Below are 17687 nucleotides of genomic sequence, written 5' to 3' on the forward strand. Positions count from 1 at the left end.
TTTTTTGGGGGGGGGGGTGGGTTTGTGGGTGGGTGATGGTGGTGGTGGGTGGATGTTTAATGGACACGGAGAAAAGGGGAATCGAGTGTTTATGCCTTTCCCAGCGCCGCCCGGGCCCCGGGAAGACCAAGTTCAGTGTCTCGGGCGGGGGCGCGGGCGGGCAGGGGGCGGCGGGGCCGGGCTGGGGGCGCCTCGGCGGGGTGGGGGCCTCGGCGCCTTTTTTTTTTTTTTTTCCCTTTTCCGCGGATGCAAATTTCTGGAGCGGGGAGAGGGAGAGCCTGGGAAGGGGGGTGGCGTGGCGGTTGGTGGTGGGGAGGAGAGGGGAGGGAAGCCTTTTAATGACTCATTGATTGAGCCGGTTTAAAATTAGTTGTGTGCGCGAGTGTGAGTGTGTTTTCCGCCCCCCGGAGCCGCCGGGAGCCGGGAAGGAGGGAGCGGGGCTCGGCAAGGGGAGGACGGCGCGGCGAGGCCGCGAGCAGGGGGCAGGGAGGGCCAGGAGTGACGGCGGGCGAGGAAGAAAAATAAGCTTTTCCAATCTCCTCCCCTCGGTTTTCCCCCCCTCATTTCTTTTCTCTCTCGGCAGCTTTTGGGTGTGAATCGCATTTTCTTTCTTCTCGGCAAAATGGACCCCGCGTCTCGGGAGGGGGAGGGGAGAGGGTGGGGAGAGAGGCGGCGGCGGGGACCGGCTTTCTTCTTCATCCCGGCTTCCTTCTTCCCGCCGCTCGTGCGGGCGGCCGCGGCGAGAGCTCGGAGCCGGCCGCGCGTCCCAGGCGGGGCCCGGTCCGGCCCAGTGACCGGCGCGCGCCCGCCGCGGACGGGCCCTGCCCCGTCGCCTCGCCGCCTGGCCCCGAAGCTCCGCCGAGGACCCGCGGCCCGGCCGGACGAGCCCCCGCGCCGCGCCGAGGACCCGCGGCCCAGCCAGGGGCCTCTTGCCGGGCCCGCGTGGCCGGCCGAAGAGACGAGAGGCCGTGGCGACCCTGTTTTGGCCGAGAGCGCGCGGGCCCGACGCGGTTCGCGCCCCCCGAGTCGCCCCGAATGTGGGATCTTTGGGGGGGTGCGGCTGGAAGGCGCTAAGATGGCGCTGGGCCTGGCCCTTCGCCAGGGCTGGTGGCGCAGTTGCTCCGCGGGCGCCATCTTCCCTGGCGGCTCGGGCGGCGCCCTTCGTGGACGCTTCGCCGGCCGGGGCGCGGGGAGGTCGGGGGCAACGGGGAGCTTCGCTCGGGGTGTGGGGGTGTGTAAATGGGGCCGAGGCCGCGTAGCCTTGGTCTTCCTCAGACCTCCAGACCCAAAAGGCGAGGCGGCCGGGTCCGGCGGCGTCTGGAGCCTTAGCGCTTGTGTTTGAGCAAAAAGGGGGCCGGGGGTCGGGCCTTGCAGCTGGTGGGTTCCCCCTTTGAGTCCGCGTCCCCCTCCGGTCAAAATTGGAGGGGGGGGTGTTCTCGTCCTCTTTCCTAGGACTTGAAACTGGACGGCTTTGTCTTCCCAGACCTGGCAGGGGGCAGGGCACGGAGGCTTTCTTTTCATCCTCTTCCAGTTAGTTTTCAAGAATAAAGTCAAACCAGGTCATAAAATTGCAAGAAGTCGAGGACAGTGTCTACCTTCTGGTGACACGGTTCTCTATAGGCACCCTACCTTAGTTTTCTTTCTTTAGTTGCATTATTATAAAACAGCCCTGGGGAGACATTGATCCAGTCAAACTGTGGGAAGGTTATGGGTTCCAGTGATTTGAAACATCTTGTTGGCTTTCATCTTAATTATTCCAAATGGCAGCGACTTAGAACAGTTCGTTAGCACTCTGATCGGAAAAATTAAACTCGCTTTGAAACTCAGACTTTCCCCCTTTTCCTTTCTAAAAAAACCCCTGCACTGTTTGTGTCTGTTCTTTCCCATGAGTATAATAAGGCTTTTCAGTTCCCTGACACCCTGTTTCCTTAAAACCACCCATACAAGTATTTATCTGTTCTTAGAGCTGTATGAAGAGATGTGTGTGGGTTTTAACTGTTTTCAGTTGTTACTGAAAAGAATATTGGGAGGAGGAAACAAGTCCCTAAAACTGATCTCTTTAGGAGTCTACAGAGATGGAAAGTAAGTAGTTAACTTCTATTGGGTGAAAGTAACATAGTGGCAACAGTAGGTGTGTCCTTGCACATACAAACACAATGTATATAGTGGCTGTTTTAGGCATGGTAATAAGACCTACCGTGTTTTGAACACTGCTGCAAGTTTGTGCCTGGTGCATTATTTAACTCCTATTTATAGCAGTCCTGCAGTACTGGTTTTATTATCTGTTTATACTAGAGAAGGAACTAGTGTTCACCTAGATACACAAATTGTTCTAGGTCTTGCCATTTTATTTATTTTTTAAAAAAGATTTTATTTATTTATTTGACAGAGATCACAAGTAGGCAGGCAGGCAGAGAGAGAGGAGGAAGCAGGCTCCCTACTGAGCAGAGTGCCTGATGTGGGGTGGGGCTCCATCCCAGGACCCTGAGATCATGACCTGAGCCGAAGGCAGAGGCTTTAACCCACTGAGCCACCCAGGCGCTCCAAGGTCTTGCCATTTTAAATGGTAAAATTGCCATTGGATTCCAAAAGCCACGTTCTTGGTTCTGCCCCTGTGGTGTCCCAAATCTGAGTTTCAGAAGCAAACTGGGGGGAGAGATTTTTAAATAAAGATTTGTTACATCATGTTTTTCCCCATTATTTGTTAAGGCCAGTTGGGTTTGTGTGTGTGTGTATGTTCATTCAAAACATCTCTTGTGTTAGGCAGTCTCAGTTTTAAGCTGACTTTCAACTTTCCCAAGCCCCTAACTCCCAATTTTGAAATTCTGGCCCACCCAGCACCCCCTAAAACTGACGATGTGAGTCTATTGTTCCAAAGCTCTCCAGGTGATTCCACTGTGATAGATGTGGATTGGGAATATCACTGTACTACACTGTGCTGCTGGCTCTTTTTTGAATCGGAGTGAGACTTGAAACCCATATCGTTTCAAGTTTCAAAGTTTATTGCTCATTCTCAAGTTCATTTTTCTCTGGCTGCTGTTCATCAGATTTTTTTTTTCCTAAATTTTTATTTATTTGACAGATCACAAGTAGGCAGAGAGAGGAGGAAGCAGGCTCCCTGCTGATCAGAGCGCCCCTTGTGGGGCTCGATCCCAGGACCCTGAGATCATGACCTGAACCAAAGGCAGAGGCTTAACCCACTGAGCTACCCAGGCACCCCTGTTAATCAGATTATTGAAACAATTTTCTTAGAGAAAGGTTTGCCTAGTCTAAGCCTTTGAAATCTCAGTACATTTTCAAAAGTGTATCTCATTCTGCTGAGAAGTTACTAAGCACGCAGGCATCTAGGTCTAGCTGGGCCATCTAGTTTAGTCTAGATAGCTGTGGAACAAGAATAGAATTGAATCTAGGATTGAGATAGAAATTGGGAATAGGGTAGAAAAGATCCTGGGGTGGGGGAAACCTAGACGTAAGTCCTTGGAAGGAAGGATTTTTTTCAGAATTTTGAATTGTGAAGGTATTTTTCGGGACCTAGGATGGTGAAATTATTCTAAATGTGAGACTCTTTCAAGAACAGAGTATGCATTTAGGACACAGAAGGTCAGGAAGAAACATCCAGAGCAGATGATGAATAACTGAATGAATAACTGACCTGACCAAAATGAGAGAGAACGAAGTCAGTGATGAAATCATTAACTTCTCTGCCGCAAGAACCATATATACTTATTTTGTGTTTTCGAAGCCCTGTTGTGTTTAGTAATTGCTAGGGGGAATGGTTAAAAACTGATTTTTGATGCAGATGACAAAATTATATTATCTTTGCATACGTCTCCATTTTTCTTTCCTTTCACATTTGAAAATTTTTATCAGGAACACCTGTTGAATACCTGTGTGCAGTTCGAGTCCAGTCCAGATTAGTAGGAGGGTGGAGGTCCCGGCTTTGACTGTCCTGTGTTCTTTTCCTCCCATCGTGTCTCTTGGTAAATGCCAGAGTAATTATATTGTTTAACTAAAATCCAGTGAAGCTTGAAAGGAGGGGAAATCTAAAATAAACCTGCTTAGACAGGAGGCGTAGCGTCTTTATTTTAAAGTAGCCTTTATTGGGGTTGCCTGGCTGGCTCAGTCGGTAGACCTCAGTCATCAAGATCATCTTGATCTTGGGGTCGTGAGTCTAAACCCCTCACTGGGTGTAGAGGTTACTTTAAAAATAAATAATTTATAAAAAATAAAATAGCCTTTGGTGGAATTCAAGACAGGTGAGATCTCTGCCTTCATGGAATTTATGGTATAGTGGGGAAGACAGGAAATAAGTTAAATACTGATAATCAAGATGATTACAGATTAAGAAACCTGTAAAAAGTTAGTAAGTTGGTGGTAGATCTAAAAGAGCGTGGTATGGGGAATGGATGTCTTGGCTAGTGAGAGTCAAGATGCATCCCTTTGAAGAGGTGTTATTTGAGCTGAGGCTTAAAGCTTGAGCCTGTGCTAGCCACAAGAAGCTGGGGAGACAGAGCTAGCCTGTGAACCAGTGCAAAGACCTGGAAGGCCCAGAAGGGCATGGGTGTTAGAACAGAGAGAGGTAAGAGGAGAATGGAATGAGATGGAAGTTGAGAGCGCTTCTGGGGTTTCCTGTATGAAGCTGTACAAGGAGTTTGGAGGTTTATGTTATTCAAAATGACAAGCTATTGAAGGGCTTTCATTAGGGCCTCGATGTTTTTGTTTTCAACAGTCACTGCCCCTCTGTGGAACAAGGAAGGAAGTCAGGGGAGTTAGGAGGCCATTGCAGTGGCCAGTTCAAAATTGATGGTACCTTGGGCAAATCCAGTGGCAGTGGGGATGGAGCAAAGTGGATGGCCGGCTCCAAAATTAGAAGTATTTACTTAATGGGTTGGCTGTGGAGATAGGAAGAATCAAGGAAGCCTTCAGGGTTCTAGCCTAAGCCTTGGTGGCTGACGGTGCCATTTGCTGGTGGAGAAGACTGAAGGAAAAGGCAGGAATGGGTGAGTAATAAGAGCTCCTTGTGGAGCCTGTTACGTTTTTGAGATACTTGCAAGGCATCCAAATGGTATGTCAGCTAGGCAGTGGATATACAAATTGGACTGATAGGAGTAGACTTAAATTGTGGGAGTCACTAGCGGTACAGATGGCATGTCGTAGAACTGGTTGAGATCGTTTGTGATCCGGGAAGCCTTAACATTAAACCGTAAAACACGTCCAGTGGCTCAAGGTTGGACAAAAGAGACGGGGAAGGTTTAGCTCTGAATGTGAAAGAGTGTATTATTCTTTTCAAGAAAGAAGGAATGGGCTCTGCCAAATGCTGCTAAGAACAGTAAGGATGAAAAAGTGACCACTAAGATTTGGCAACATGGAGGTGGCTGTTTGACAAGTAATTTCTGTGGCATATGGGGTTGGAAGCCAAATTGGAATGCACTGAGAATGGGATGCGGTGAGGTGAACGGAGCCCACTTGTTGGTGAAGTCTCACTGTAAGGTGAGAAGAGCGACAGCACAGCAGAGGCTGGAGAGGGAGGTGGGGTCAAAGATATGCTTCCTTTTAAATCATGGGGAATAGAAGAGCGTTTTAAAATAGACTAATGGTGGGGGGCACCTGGGTGGCTCAGTTGGTTGAGGGGTTGCCTTCAGCTCAGGTCGTGATTCCAGGGTCCTGGGTTGAGTCCCGCATCGAGCTCCCTGCTCAGCAAAGAGCCTGCTTCTCTCTCTCCCTGTGCCTGCTGTTCTGCTTACTTGTGTTCTCTATCTCTCTGTCAAATAAATAAAATAAAATCTTTAATAAATAAATAAATAAATAGACTAATGGGAATATCTAATAGGGAGGGAGAGCCTATTACAGAGAAGAGAGAGAATACTACCAAAGGTGCAGAATTCTTGAGGTGAGAAGCTACTCAGAACACAAGAAGGTTTGCCTTTGGTGGGAGCAAGACAGCTTGAGCAGAAGAGAAGGCAGAGAACATGGGTGCTGTGCAAGGACATGTATGAATTGAGCGTAGAAGACAGGGCTTTAGGTCCTGTGTTCTCAGTGAAGTCTCAGGCATGGCCAGCAGTTAAGGAAGGAGTGATGGGGATGGTTTCAGGTTAGAAGGACTCCTCGCCTTGGGCAGCAGAACTGTGAAGTCAGTCACTGGGAAACAAGGTAGGACTGTTGCTCACAGGACTGTCTGGCTGTGAGTCCAGGCTCTCGAGTCTGAATTTGAAACCAGTCCATCCAGGTAGTTGAGTGGTTTACACCAGTGACCTCCACCTGTTAAAGGGAAGGCAAGAGCAGGCAGGGGATTGGTTTGACCAGAATTGGAATCCCCCCTACCCCCTCAACCCTGGTGTGACAGAAGAGAGAAGATAGGGACCTGAAGGTGGGTGCAGGGGGCAATTAAAATGAGGAACCTTGGAGTGTTCGCTGGTAGGAAATCAAGAGAATGGGGGTGGGGGCCATGAGGGTAAACCATGAAGATCAGTCTTGGTTAATAAAAAAATGAGTTAATGGGTACAGAATGTCAAGGTGAACTGCTGAAAAATCCTGAAGTCAGGTAGTGGCTGCAGCCACTCCGCAGGGTGAATGGACAGAAGGCCCCCGAGCCATACACGTAAAGGTGAGAACCACGTGTATTTTACCACAATAAAAATGAGTTAGCATCAAAACATTTTGTGGCAGGTAGAGATGTTATTCGCACACTGCCTTTGACTCTTTGCAGAATACTGTATTTTCTGTAGAAGAAAGTAGCTTTAAAAATCGAATCTCAAATTCCTGGGGCTAGGGAGAGCATCGCCACTTATCATGGTCCCAATCTTGTGTATGCAGAACAGTTACCTAGAGATTCTGGAGTGGGACCATGAAACCTTATATTTTTTCTTTCCCTTTTCAGTGACTTGTTCTGGCCCTTCAGCATAGCATTTAAAACAAACCAAGCACTCAATTAACATTTGCTGACTAGTTGTCAACTGGGTTTGACAACCCAGGTAGAATAATCAAAGGGAAAGTTTTTCCAGATAGGTTGAGATCTACAGTGCCTTATTACATTCTGATCTCTATGGGTGATTTAAAAAAAAAAAAAAAAAAAAGATCACAGGCAAGGAGGGAGAAAATAAGTATTAGGGAAATGATTTTTTAAAGATTTTTATTTGTTTTGAGAGAGAGCGAGAGCATACACCTATGCAACAAGGGCAAGGAAGGGGGAAAGAATCTCAAGCAGATGAGTTCAGAGCCAGAACCTGACTTGGGGCTGGATCTCATGACCCTGAGATCATATAAACCTGAGCCAGAACCAAGAGTCAGACACTTAACCGAGTGAGCCACCCAGGCGCCCCATGGAAAATCATTTTTTAAAGATTCTGGGGTGCCTGGGTGGCTCAGTGGGTTAAAGCCTCTGCCTTCAGCTCAGGTCATGATCCCAGGGTCTTGGGATGGAGCCCCGCATGGGGCTCTCTGCTCAGCAGGGAGCCTGCTTCCCCTCTCTCTCTCTACCTACTTGTGATCTCTGTCAAATAAATAAAATATTTAAAAAGAAAAAAGATTCAAACAATACCAAGTGAAAGCGTGTAGCACTCCCCTCAACCTCCCTGTCTGAATTCTTTTCTCTGAGTGATGTCATTGACCTTTTCATAAGGTCCCCTGTTCCCAGCTCGCCTACAGAGTAACAGTAAAGTGAAATTAGAGAAAAGGAGAACAGGGTATAGATGTCTGTGGTCTCCATTGAGAAGAGAACAAGGTCATTTGTCAGGGGCAGAGGCAAAAGGCTTTGAGTTTAAGGAGAGAGGAGGAAATTTGTGGAATGTATCAGATGTGGAGGGAAATGGACCAAAGAAATGGTACTTGGCTGTTAGGAGGCAGCATCAAATTAAGTAACATACCAGATCCATCTGCAGGGCAAGATTCCGTGGTCCATAATGCTCTAGAGTAGAAATGGAAAATACAGTAAGTGAGGAGGATGGCATAGAAGGAGGGTTTGTTAAATCAGTGTGGGAAAGTGGGAGTGCTGACAGAAAAGGAACGGGATGTAGACTTCAAAGGAAGGCCCTACAATGGAATCGTATGTGGTACCTCCTGGGACTGCCCAGGCTGTGGCTCTGCTGGGGATGGCTTGCCCCTCTGTAGTGCAGTTCAGGAGAGCTCAAGGGTGGGTCCACATGTTGTATGGGAAAATGGAAGAGGTCTGGGGGAGAAACAGGTGGGGGCTTTGATCTCTCTCTTTTTTTTCTTTTCCTTACCTCCTTTGTGCTTGCACTCAGGAAGAGATCCTGGGGCCTCACTGTACCAGATCTTAAATCCAGTTTCCCCTTCCCCTTAATGCTCATCGACTTTATCTCGTTGTGACTTAATGATAAATTTCTTCTTAATAAAGTTGTAAAGTTGAACATTTTCTGGTTTTGTGGGTTCTTTGGCTGCCTTGCAAACACATTAATCACCTATATTACCTGAAATAAAAACCCTGAATGTGAGAATGTGAGGGAATGAGAGGCATGAAAAAGTGCTATCTTTTTAGAAAAGACTTACCTCAGTTCAGCCAAAATCCAAGATGCTTCCTTGCATCATCAGAAATTGTGTTTTATGTCCTGATCCGTAATTGAAACATTTTCATAAGGAAGAAAATGGAGGGAAAGAGAAATAATATTTGTTAGACCTTAACATTATTTCAGGCCCTAATAGATGTTTAATATCATTAAATTCTTACAGTAACTCTGGAGGTGGGTTTTGAGAGTTATTTAAAAAGTATTTTATAGATATAAAACTGAGGTTTACAAAGGATAAATAACTTACCCAAGGTTGCTTTACTAAGGGTCAGAGCTAGGATTTGAATACAAACCGTAGATCCGTGCAGCATACATTTTGCCATTGATATCAAGCCTGTGTATAAATTTAATCTACAGATGGCTGCCTGCTAAACATTTTTTTTAAAGATTTTATTTATTTATTTGACAGAGAGAGAGAGATCACAAGCAGGCAGAGAGGCAGGCAGACCGAGGAGGAAGCAGGCTCCCTGCTGAGCAGAGAGCCTGATGTGGGGTTCATGACCTGAGCCGAAGGCAGAGGATTAACCCACTGAGCCACCCAGGTGCCCCCCTGCTAAACATTTTAATATCTTAAAATTGGATGACTGTTAGGTCAGTAGGAAGAATAGGGAAAAGGAGTGTTTTTATCGATAAACTATAATAAAAAAAACAAAAAAACTTATGGTAATAGTTAAATTCTAGGTCAAAGCAGTCATTCTACTCCTTCGGCAGATTATTCAGTTTTTATTTGCATAGTGTGGTGAGTCAAACATGGGGACCATTTTAGCTCTATATTTGGTAGCAATCAGAGATTATGAATCATATCTTTCACTTAAAAAAAATCCTAATCAGAAAAGAGAACACTTAGGACCTTAATTAAAGATGATACAGTGCAGCTCAAGTTGTTCCCTTGCTTGGAATGTCGATGTAAGCACAGTAATTAGAAGTACAGATTTGGGGGAAAAAGTATTTAAAACGCTCAAAGTGTGATTCACTTTAAGGAAATGTTCTTTTAAAGAGTCCATACTGTAGATTGAGTGTAAGACACATTTACTAAGTGGGGCCAGTAAGATCACATGTCAAAAGTAATTTTTTTTCTTTTTGACTGTGCAAGAAAGCTTAGCCCTGAGAGGCCGCAAGAGTGAAAAGATCATGTAACATTCTCACTGTAGATTTGAGTTCATCAGGGCTGACCTGCAGCTTTTGAGCCTCACGCCACTCACCCAGCAGTTTGCAGTAGTGTGTGAGCTCTTCATGCAAGGCTGCAAGCACTGACTAGAATTTTCCTCCTTGCCCAATGAAAACCAACATAGTAGCACTACATATTAGTGGGAAGCCTTGGTTGGGGAGATGAAGAATTTCAAAATCTTGTGGTAAGTGTAATATCAGAGAGAATTTCAAAATTTGTCATGTGGACTGTAAATATTTTGACTATAACTAAGGAGTAAGAAGACTGCTATTTTATGTATCAGAGTCAACCATCCTTCAAGTTTCTTGCAGGGGCGCCTGGGTGGCTCAGTTGGTTAAGCATCTGACTTTGGCTCAGTTTAAGATCCCAGGGTCCTGGAATCCGGTTCCGCTTCATTGGGCTCCCTGCTCCACAGGGGGCCTGCTTCTCCCTCTCCCTTTGCCTGCTGCTCCCACTGCTTGTGCACTCTCTCTCTCTCTCTCTCAAATAAATAAAATCTTTGTTTTGTTTTGTTTTTTTAAATTTGACAGAGAGACCACAAGTAGGCAGGGAGGCAGGCAGAGACTGAGGGAAGCAGGCTCCCCACCGAGCAGAGAGACTGATGCGGGGCTCGATTCCAGGACCTTGAGATCATGACCTGAGCTGAAGGCAGAGGCTTAACCTACTGAGCCACCCCGGCTCCCCTAAATAAATAAAATCTTAACAACAACAAAAAAAAAGTTGCTTGCAATATATTTCAGATATGACTCCTGTTTTTAAAAGATAAATCAGCTTGGGGACGCCTGGGTGGCTCAGTGGGTTAAACCCTCTACCTTCGGCTCAGGTCATGATCCCAGAGTCCTGGGATGGAGCCCCGAATCAGGCTCTCTGCTCAGCAGGGAGCCTGCTTCCCTTCATCTCTCTGCCTGCCTCTCTGCCTACCTGTGATCTCTGTCTGTCAAATAAATAAAAATCTTAAAAAAAAAAAAAAAGATAAATCAGCTTATCTTTTTTCTGGTTAAATTTTTGTTTTAGAATTGTTTGGTGCTCCTAGGAAATTTTTTACTGTTAGGGCCACTCCCAATAAAACTTATTTTTAGCAATAAGTTTTAAAGCCCTAAGCATTTCCCGTGAATTAAAAAAAAAAGTCATAGTTATTGAATAAGTCTAGCTTCAGTAGAGTAAAACTGGTAGTTTTATAAATATAAAATAAATTAGGGTAGTATATATATATATATATATATATATATATATATATATATATATGTATGTGTATATATATATATATATATTTTTTTTTTTTTTCCCCAAAAATCATTTTTCATTGTGCCTGACTGGCTCAGTCAGTAGAGCATGTGACTTGATCTCAGGGTTGTGAGTTCAAGCCCCATACTGGGTATAGAATTCACTTCAGAAAATCTTTTAAAGGGCACCTGGGTGGCTCAGTGGGTTAAAGCCTTTGCCTTCAGCTCAGGTCATGATCTCCGGATTCTGGGATCGAGCCCTGTATTGGGCTTTCTGCTCAGCAGGAGCCTGCTTCCCCCCCACCCCTGCCTGCCTCTCCGACTACTTGTGATCTCTGTCAAATAAATAAATAAAATCTTTAAAAAGAAAAAAAAAAGGAATCTTTTTAAAAAAATTCATTTCTCTGGGGTGCCTGTGTGGCTCAGTGGGGTAAGCCTCTGCCTTCAGCCCAGGTCATGATCCCAGGGTCCTGGGATTGAGCCCTGCATGGGGCTCTCTGCTTGGCGGGGAGCCTGCTTCCCCCTCACTCTCTGCCTGCCTCTCTGCCTACTTGTGAGCTCTATCTGTCAAATAAATAAATAAAATCTTAAAAAAAAAAAATCATTTCTCGATAAACAATAGAACTGAAGAAACCTGGATGCCATTTTGAGAGATTAAAATCTTTGTGTTTGACAAACACATTTGTTACATACAAAGTTAGAATTCACATCGAAGAAAGTTTTCTAGAGCAAAAAAAATTTTTTTTAAACTGGAACTAACCAAAGAAGTAGAATACTATATATATATATATATATATATATATATATATATATATATATATATATTTTTTTTTTATAGTGGAGAAATGTCTTAAAATTTCCATGTAGAGACTGTTTACCCACACACAAAAAAATCAGATTTTTTTTTTTCTCCTGATTACTGAGAGTAAAAGTTATTTTTGTGTGGTTTTGATTTGGAAGTACTTCTTCTAGGATTTAAAATAAAAATGAATGCTGCTATATTTAGATTGGTTTTAACTCTGGCATTTCCTAGAAGTGCAAAGAAATATATTTAGAAATAGGTCACTTTATTCTTCCTATTTGTATTCTGATTCTCTAGATCTGTGAGAATCTCAGGATTGGAGAGATCCACGAGAGCCCAAATCCTTTTCTCTAGGTGTGATCACACTTAAAAGATGAGTATTTACAACTGGATATGTTTGGAGCTGCTTCTATCCGTAGACCTCAAGATTTTTATTTTCAAATTTTAAAACCGTTTTACTTATCTGACTTTATACAGCATGTGATATCCTTACTATTTTTCTGTTATAGCATATATCATGTAGATAAAACAATCTGAAAGTAAATGTCCAGAGAGAGTAATACAAAGAGAAATAAAAATTGGGTAACCCTGCCATTTGAAAAAAAGGGGGGGGTTAGGGAGGACCTTCACATACCTAGGTATGTGAAGTTGACATTATGCCACGTGAAACACCTAATGCATCCCAAAGAAAATCTGCTTATCTTTTTGATGGTATTTTCCAAGTACAAATATATTGCTATATATGCTTTTTTCATTTGCAAAGCCATGTTCAAATTTTAGAGTTAAATTAGTCATACAGTCAATTAAGAAATTACCATATGTCCTGCAGGAGTCTGTTTACAGAGCTCCCCACCCCCTCACAGAGGGAATTGTGCAGGCCCTGCAGTCAAGTTAAGGAAAAGATCTGCAGCTAATGTTACAAAGTTGTCTCCAGAGGTTTTCAGAAACACACATGTTGTGTATGCAGCACAACAGGCACAATGTAGAGTAGGCTCAAGTGTTTGTGTAGGTGAATACTTCTGTTCTCTAAATAACTGTATAATATAAATTTAGATAAATTATTTTATAGAACAATTTTCTTCAATACAGTGAAATTCTCCCAGCCAGTTTCTGCTGTCATTAGATCAGAAAATGACATTAAACCTATTTGACATTAACTTTTAATTTTTGTCACATGTTACATAATTTTCCAACTCATAATTCTCATTTAAAGTATGTTCTGTGTTTCATATTGCCTGTGAAAACATTACTTAAGCTTGACTCTCAAGAATGTCTTCAGGTTATAAGATGCTGTAAAAGTCACAAAGCACATATTTTCCTTTCAGAGCATGAAATGGATGTGTGTGTGTGTGTGTCTGTGTGTGCGCGCGCGCGCGCGTGTGCGAATAAAATACATCCTTTTAAGATTAATTTAGAAGTTGGGCGCCTGGGTGGCTCAGTGGGTGAAGCCGCTGCCTTCGGCTCAGGTCATGATCTCAGGGTCCTGGGATCGAGTCCCACATCGGGCTCCCTGCTCAGCAGGGAGCCTGCTTCCCTTCCTCTCTCTCTGCCTGCCTCTCTGCCTGCTGTGATCTCTCTCTGTCAAATAAATAAATAAAATCTTAAAAAAAAAAAAAAAAGAAGAAGTATATATTCTAGGGATGCCTGGGTGGCTCAGTCGGTTAAGCATCTGCCTTCAGCTAAGGTCATGATCCCAGGGTCCTGGGATCGACTCCCACATCTTGCTCCTTGCTCAGTAGAAGGCCTGCTTCTCCCTCTGCCTGCTGTTCCCCCTGCTTGTGCTGTCTGTCTCTCTGGCATAATAAATAAATAAATAAATAATTTTTAAAGTATATATTCTAAATTTTTCTTATACAGCTTTCTAGAATGCTTCTTTTCTAAATGGAATGTCAAAAATGAATCTTTTGAGGAAATATTACTCTATCTGCTCTGAAAGAAAAAGGCACTGCACTGATGTCATCATCAAATATTTGTTAAATGCTGATTTTGTACAGGGCACTTAGAGGTTACAGGAACACATAATCTAGCTAGGTGAATAGTAGGTGCGCACAGAAAAAGACACAATGGTGTATGGGAAGTGCCAAGTGAGTGGTACGAATGAGAGCAAAGGAGAGCCTTCAAAGTGTGGGAGAGCATTGTGCTCCTGCATTCAGCGATGATTGGGCTAACCTGGGCCAGGTGCCATTCTGGGCTCCCAGATCCCTCAATGAACAAAAGACCAAGGCCCTTCTCTCATAAGAAGACAGACAGTAAACCCAGGTAAACACTGTAGTAAGTTACAGGAAAGAAAATAAGTCAAGATAAGGAAAATGTAGAGTGCTGGGGAATGGGAAGGTGGTCATGGTCATGGATCCGCCATCTGAGCAGAGACTTGAAGTAAGGGACAAGCCTGGTGATATCCAAAGGAACCGCATTCCAGGCAGAGAGCAGCCAGTGCAAAGGACCTGAGACATGAGCATCCCAAGTAAGTTCAGGGCATGACAAGTCAGCAAGGGATAGAATCAGAGCGGGGGGGCAGAGGGGTTGGGAGGCCAAGAGAGTAGTTGTGTAGGGCTTTGCGGGTATCCACAGTTGAGTGTAGGAAAGGACTTTGTTTTTTACAGTGAAGAAAGCGGGGATTCATTGGAGGCTCTGTGGGCTTATGTTTTATTTTATTTTATTTTATTTTTTAAGATTCATTTATTTTACAGAGAGATCGCGAACCAGCACGGGTTGGGGCATAAGGGGAGGGAGAGAGAGAAACCTTAATAGACTCCACACTGAGCATGGAGCCTGATTCCATGTCCCTGAGATTATGACCTGAGCCAAAACCAAGAGTCGGACACTTAATGGACTATGCTACTCAGGGGCCCCTTGGCTTATGTTTTAAAGGTATTACTCAGGAGGTTGGGATTGTAGGGGGTAAAAGAATAAAAGCAGACCACATGGGATATGATGATGACATGGATCAGGGCGATGGCAGTAGAGGGTGGTACGTGGTTAGATTCTGATCTATTTTGGAAGTGCTGCCAAGGGGCTTTCTTGATGGATGTGGAGCAGAAGAGAATGAGCAGTCAAGGGTTACATATAGAAAGTGGAATTTGAGCTGAAGCCTGGAGGAATTTTTTGACCACAAGAAGATGGCATACGTAGAGGAAGTTAGGTGGGAAGGAACTAAATTAGGTGAGGAGAGTAAGAAAGGGGTAAGACAGTGAGGAAGGTTCTTTGATGGAGTGAGAAGTTTGTAAAAGAGGAAGGAAAGAGGGGGAAAAGGAAGGCTGGGAAGGGACTTTGGAATCAGTTTGTGAAATGCACTAAATGCCAAGTCCAAGCATATGAATTTTTCCCTTACATGTTAAAAAAATAAGAGTTTTCAAACAAGGCATTGGTGCGACTTAAAAAGAAAGAAGCATTGTAGTTAATAATAGCTTTGGAACCAGACAGATTCGGGTTCCACCCCTCGCTCTTTTCCTTTCTGTGCTGTCTTTGAGTAAATTATATAACCTCCCTGAAGGAATGTGCCCAGTTTCTCCCTCTGGATCGAGAACTTCCCATTCCAAGGAAGTTTGTAAGCATCAAATGAGATCATGCATATAAAGGTTTACATAGTGCCTGACCCATGTGGGTCTCAGCTATCACTGCTATTTAAAATTATTATTGCTATGAAAAGTAACATTAAAACAGTGTTTCATTAGACATGTCTGCTACCAGTGAATGAATGGTTCCTTTAGGAACTGAAGTGAACTCTTTTCTAAAGTGAATTATTCCTGTCAACCAGTATTTCTGTCTAAGACTGGGCATTGCCCCTTGAAATTCCTATTAGTTATCCAGTAGTATATCAAAACAGCAGGAGATGTAATGCAGAATTTCCCCCCAAATATTTAGAGATCAAATCTAACAGATTGCCATCTTGATATTCCCAGTTTAGTACAGAAAAGCTTCTGAGAAATGTAGCAGCAGAAACGTAATGTCATTTTAAAACCCAGTTGCCCAAAATTAAGGTCCTGCTGAACACTGTTCTGCAGAACACAGATTTAGAAAATGCTGGTAAAGTAAAAAAAAAAAAAAAAAAAAAACCAAGGCATATGGGTTTTGATTTCATTTACATATAAAAATGTGCCTTAAATGTAAAAATGTACTAACGAAGAAGACTGAAAGATCATGTTCTATGGTATCAGCTCAGGATGCCATAACAAAATACCAAAGGCTTATGGGTGGCCTAAACAACTGAAGTTTATTTTCTCACAGTTCTCAAGGGTGGGTAGTCCAACATCTGCATCCCTGCAGGGCCCTCTTCCTCATTTGCAGACCGCTTTTTCTCCGTGTGTCTTCACCTGAGCTCTGATGTCCCTTCCTCTTATAAAAGCACCAGCCTTGGGGCGCCTGGGTTGCTCTGTCAGTTAAGCATCCGATTCTTGATTTTGACTCAGGTAATGATCTCGGGGTCCTGGGATCAAGCCCCAAGTCGGGTTCCACACTGTGCAGGGAGTCTGCTTAAGATTCTCACTCTTGGGGGGCACCTGGGTGGCTCAGTGGGTTAAAGCCTCTGCCTTCAGCTCAGGTCATGATCCCAGCATCCTGGGATAGAGGGCCCCCCCCCCCCCAATCAGGCTCTCTGCTCAGCAGGGTGCCTGCTTCCTCCTCTCTCTCTGCCTGCCTCTCTGCCTACTTGTGCTCTCTGTCTGTCAAATAAATAAATAAAATATTTTAAAAAAAAGAAAATATTCTCACTCTTGGGACACCTGGGTGGCTCAGTCAGTTAAGCATCTGCCTTCAGCTCAGGTCATGATTCCAGGGTCCTGGAATCCAGGGTCCCACATCTGGCTCCCTCCTCAGCGGGAAGTCTGCATCTCCCTCTGCCCCTCCCCCTGCTCCTGCTCTCGGTCACTCTGCTCTCAAATGATTAAATAAAATCTTAAAAATAAATTCTCTCTTTCTCCCTCTGCCCCTCCACTATGACCTACTTTCCCTCCTTCTCTTAAAAAAAAATACACACACACACACACACACACACACACACACCTTGTCTTCAAATCCAGTCATACTGGGGGTTAGGGTTTCGAACATGAGTTTTGGAAGGGACATAGTTCAGTCCATAGCAGACACCTCTGGGCAGTGGAATCATAAGTAATTTTCATTTTCCTCTTTATACACTTCTGTACTTTCCAAACTTTCTGTGGTTGTAGGGGTTGAGTGAAACTAGATTCTATTTCTAGATTCCATTTATATGAGGTACCTAGAGGAGTCAGATTCATAGGGACAGAAAGTACAGTGGTGGTTGCCAGGGGCTGGGGGGAGAGTGGAATTAATGTTAAATGTGTACAGGTTTTCCAGATGAAGACTTCAGAAGACGGCCGGTGGGAGAGTTGCACAATGATGTAAATGTACTTAATACCACTGAACTGTACACTTAAAAATAATTAAGATGGGGGTGGCTGGGTGGCTCAGTCAGTTAAACATCTGCCTTTGGCTCAGGTCATCAAGTCCCACATCGGGTTCCTTGCTCAGGGGGGAGCCTGCTTCTCCCTCTCCCTCTGCCCCGCCTCCCTCATCAGGCTTGCTCCATCTCTCTCTCAAATAAATACAATCTTAAATAAAAAGATTTTTTTTTAAGATTTTATTTATTTATTTGACAGAGAGAAATCACAAGTAGATGGAGAGGCAAGCAGAGAGAGAGAGAGAGGGAAGCAGGCTCCCTGCCGAGCAGAGAGCCCAATGCGGGACTCGATCCCAGGATGCTGAGATCATGACCTGAGCCGAAGGCAGCGGTTTAACCCACTGAGCCACCCAGGCACCCCAAGATTTTCTTTTTTTATTTGACAGAGAGAGAGATCACAAGTAGGCAGAGAGGCAGGCAGAGGGAGAGGGGGGAGCAGGCTCCTCACCGAGCAGAGAGCCCGAGGCGGGGCTCAATCCCAGGACCCTGAGAACATGACCTGAGCCAAAGGCAGAGGCTTAACCCAAATAAGTAAAATCTTAAAAAAATACTTAAG

At 44.4% G+C, this 17687-nt stretch overlaps 1 protein-coding gene and 1 pseudogene across 4 annotated transcripts in view; both read left to right on the forward strand.

Moving 5' to 3' along the window:
* BICRAL (BICRA like chromatin remodeling complex associated protein) overlaps positions 1–17687 on the forward strand; it is a 106966-nt gene that overhangs the window by 29487 nt on the left and 59792 nt on the right. The window lies entirely within an intron of this gene.
* On the forward strand, positions 17–8371 carry LOC131833984 (collagen alpha-1(I) chain-like; annotated as a pseudogene).

Source organism: Mustela lutreola, chromosome 6 (assembly GCF_030435805.1).
Source record: "Mustela lutreola isolate mMusLut2 chromosome 6, mMusLut2.pri, whole genome shotgun sequence".
NCBI lineage: Eukaryota > Metazoa > Chordata > Mammalia > Carnivora > Mustelidae > Mustela > Mustela lutreola.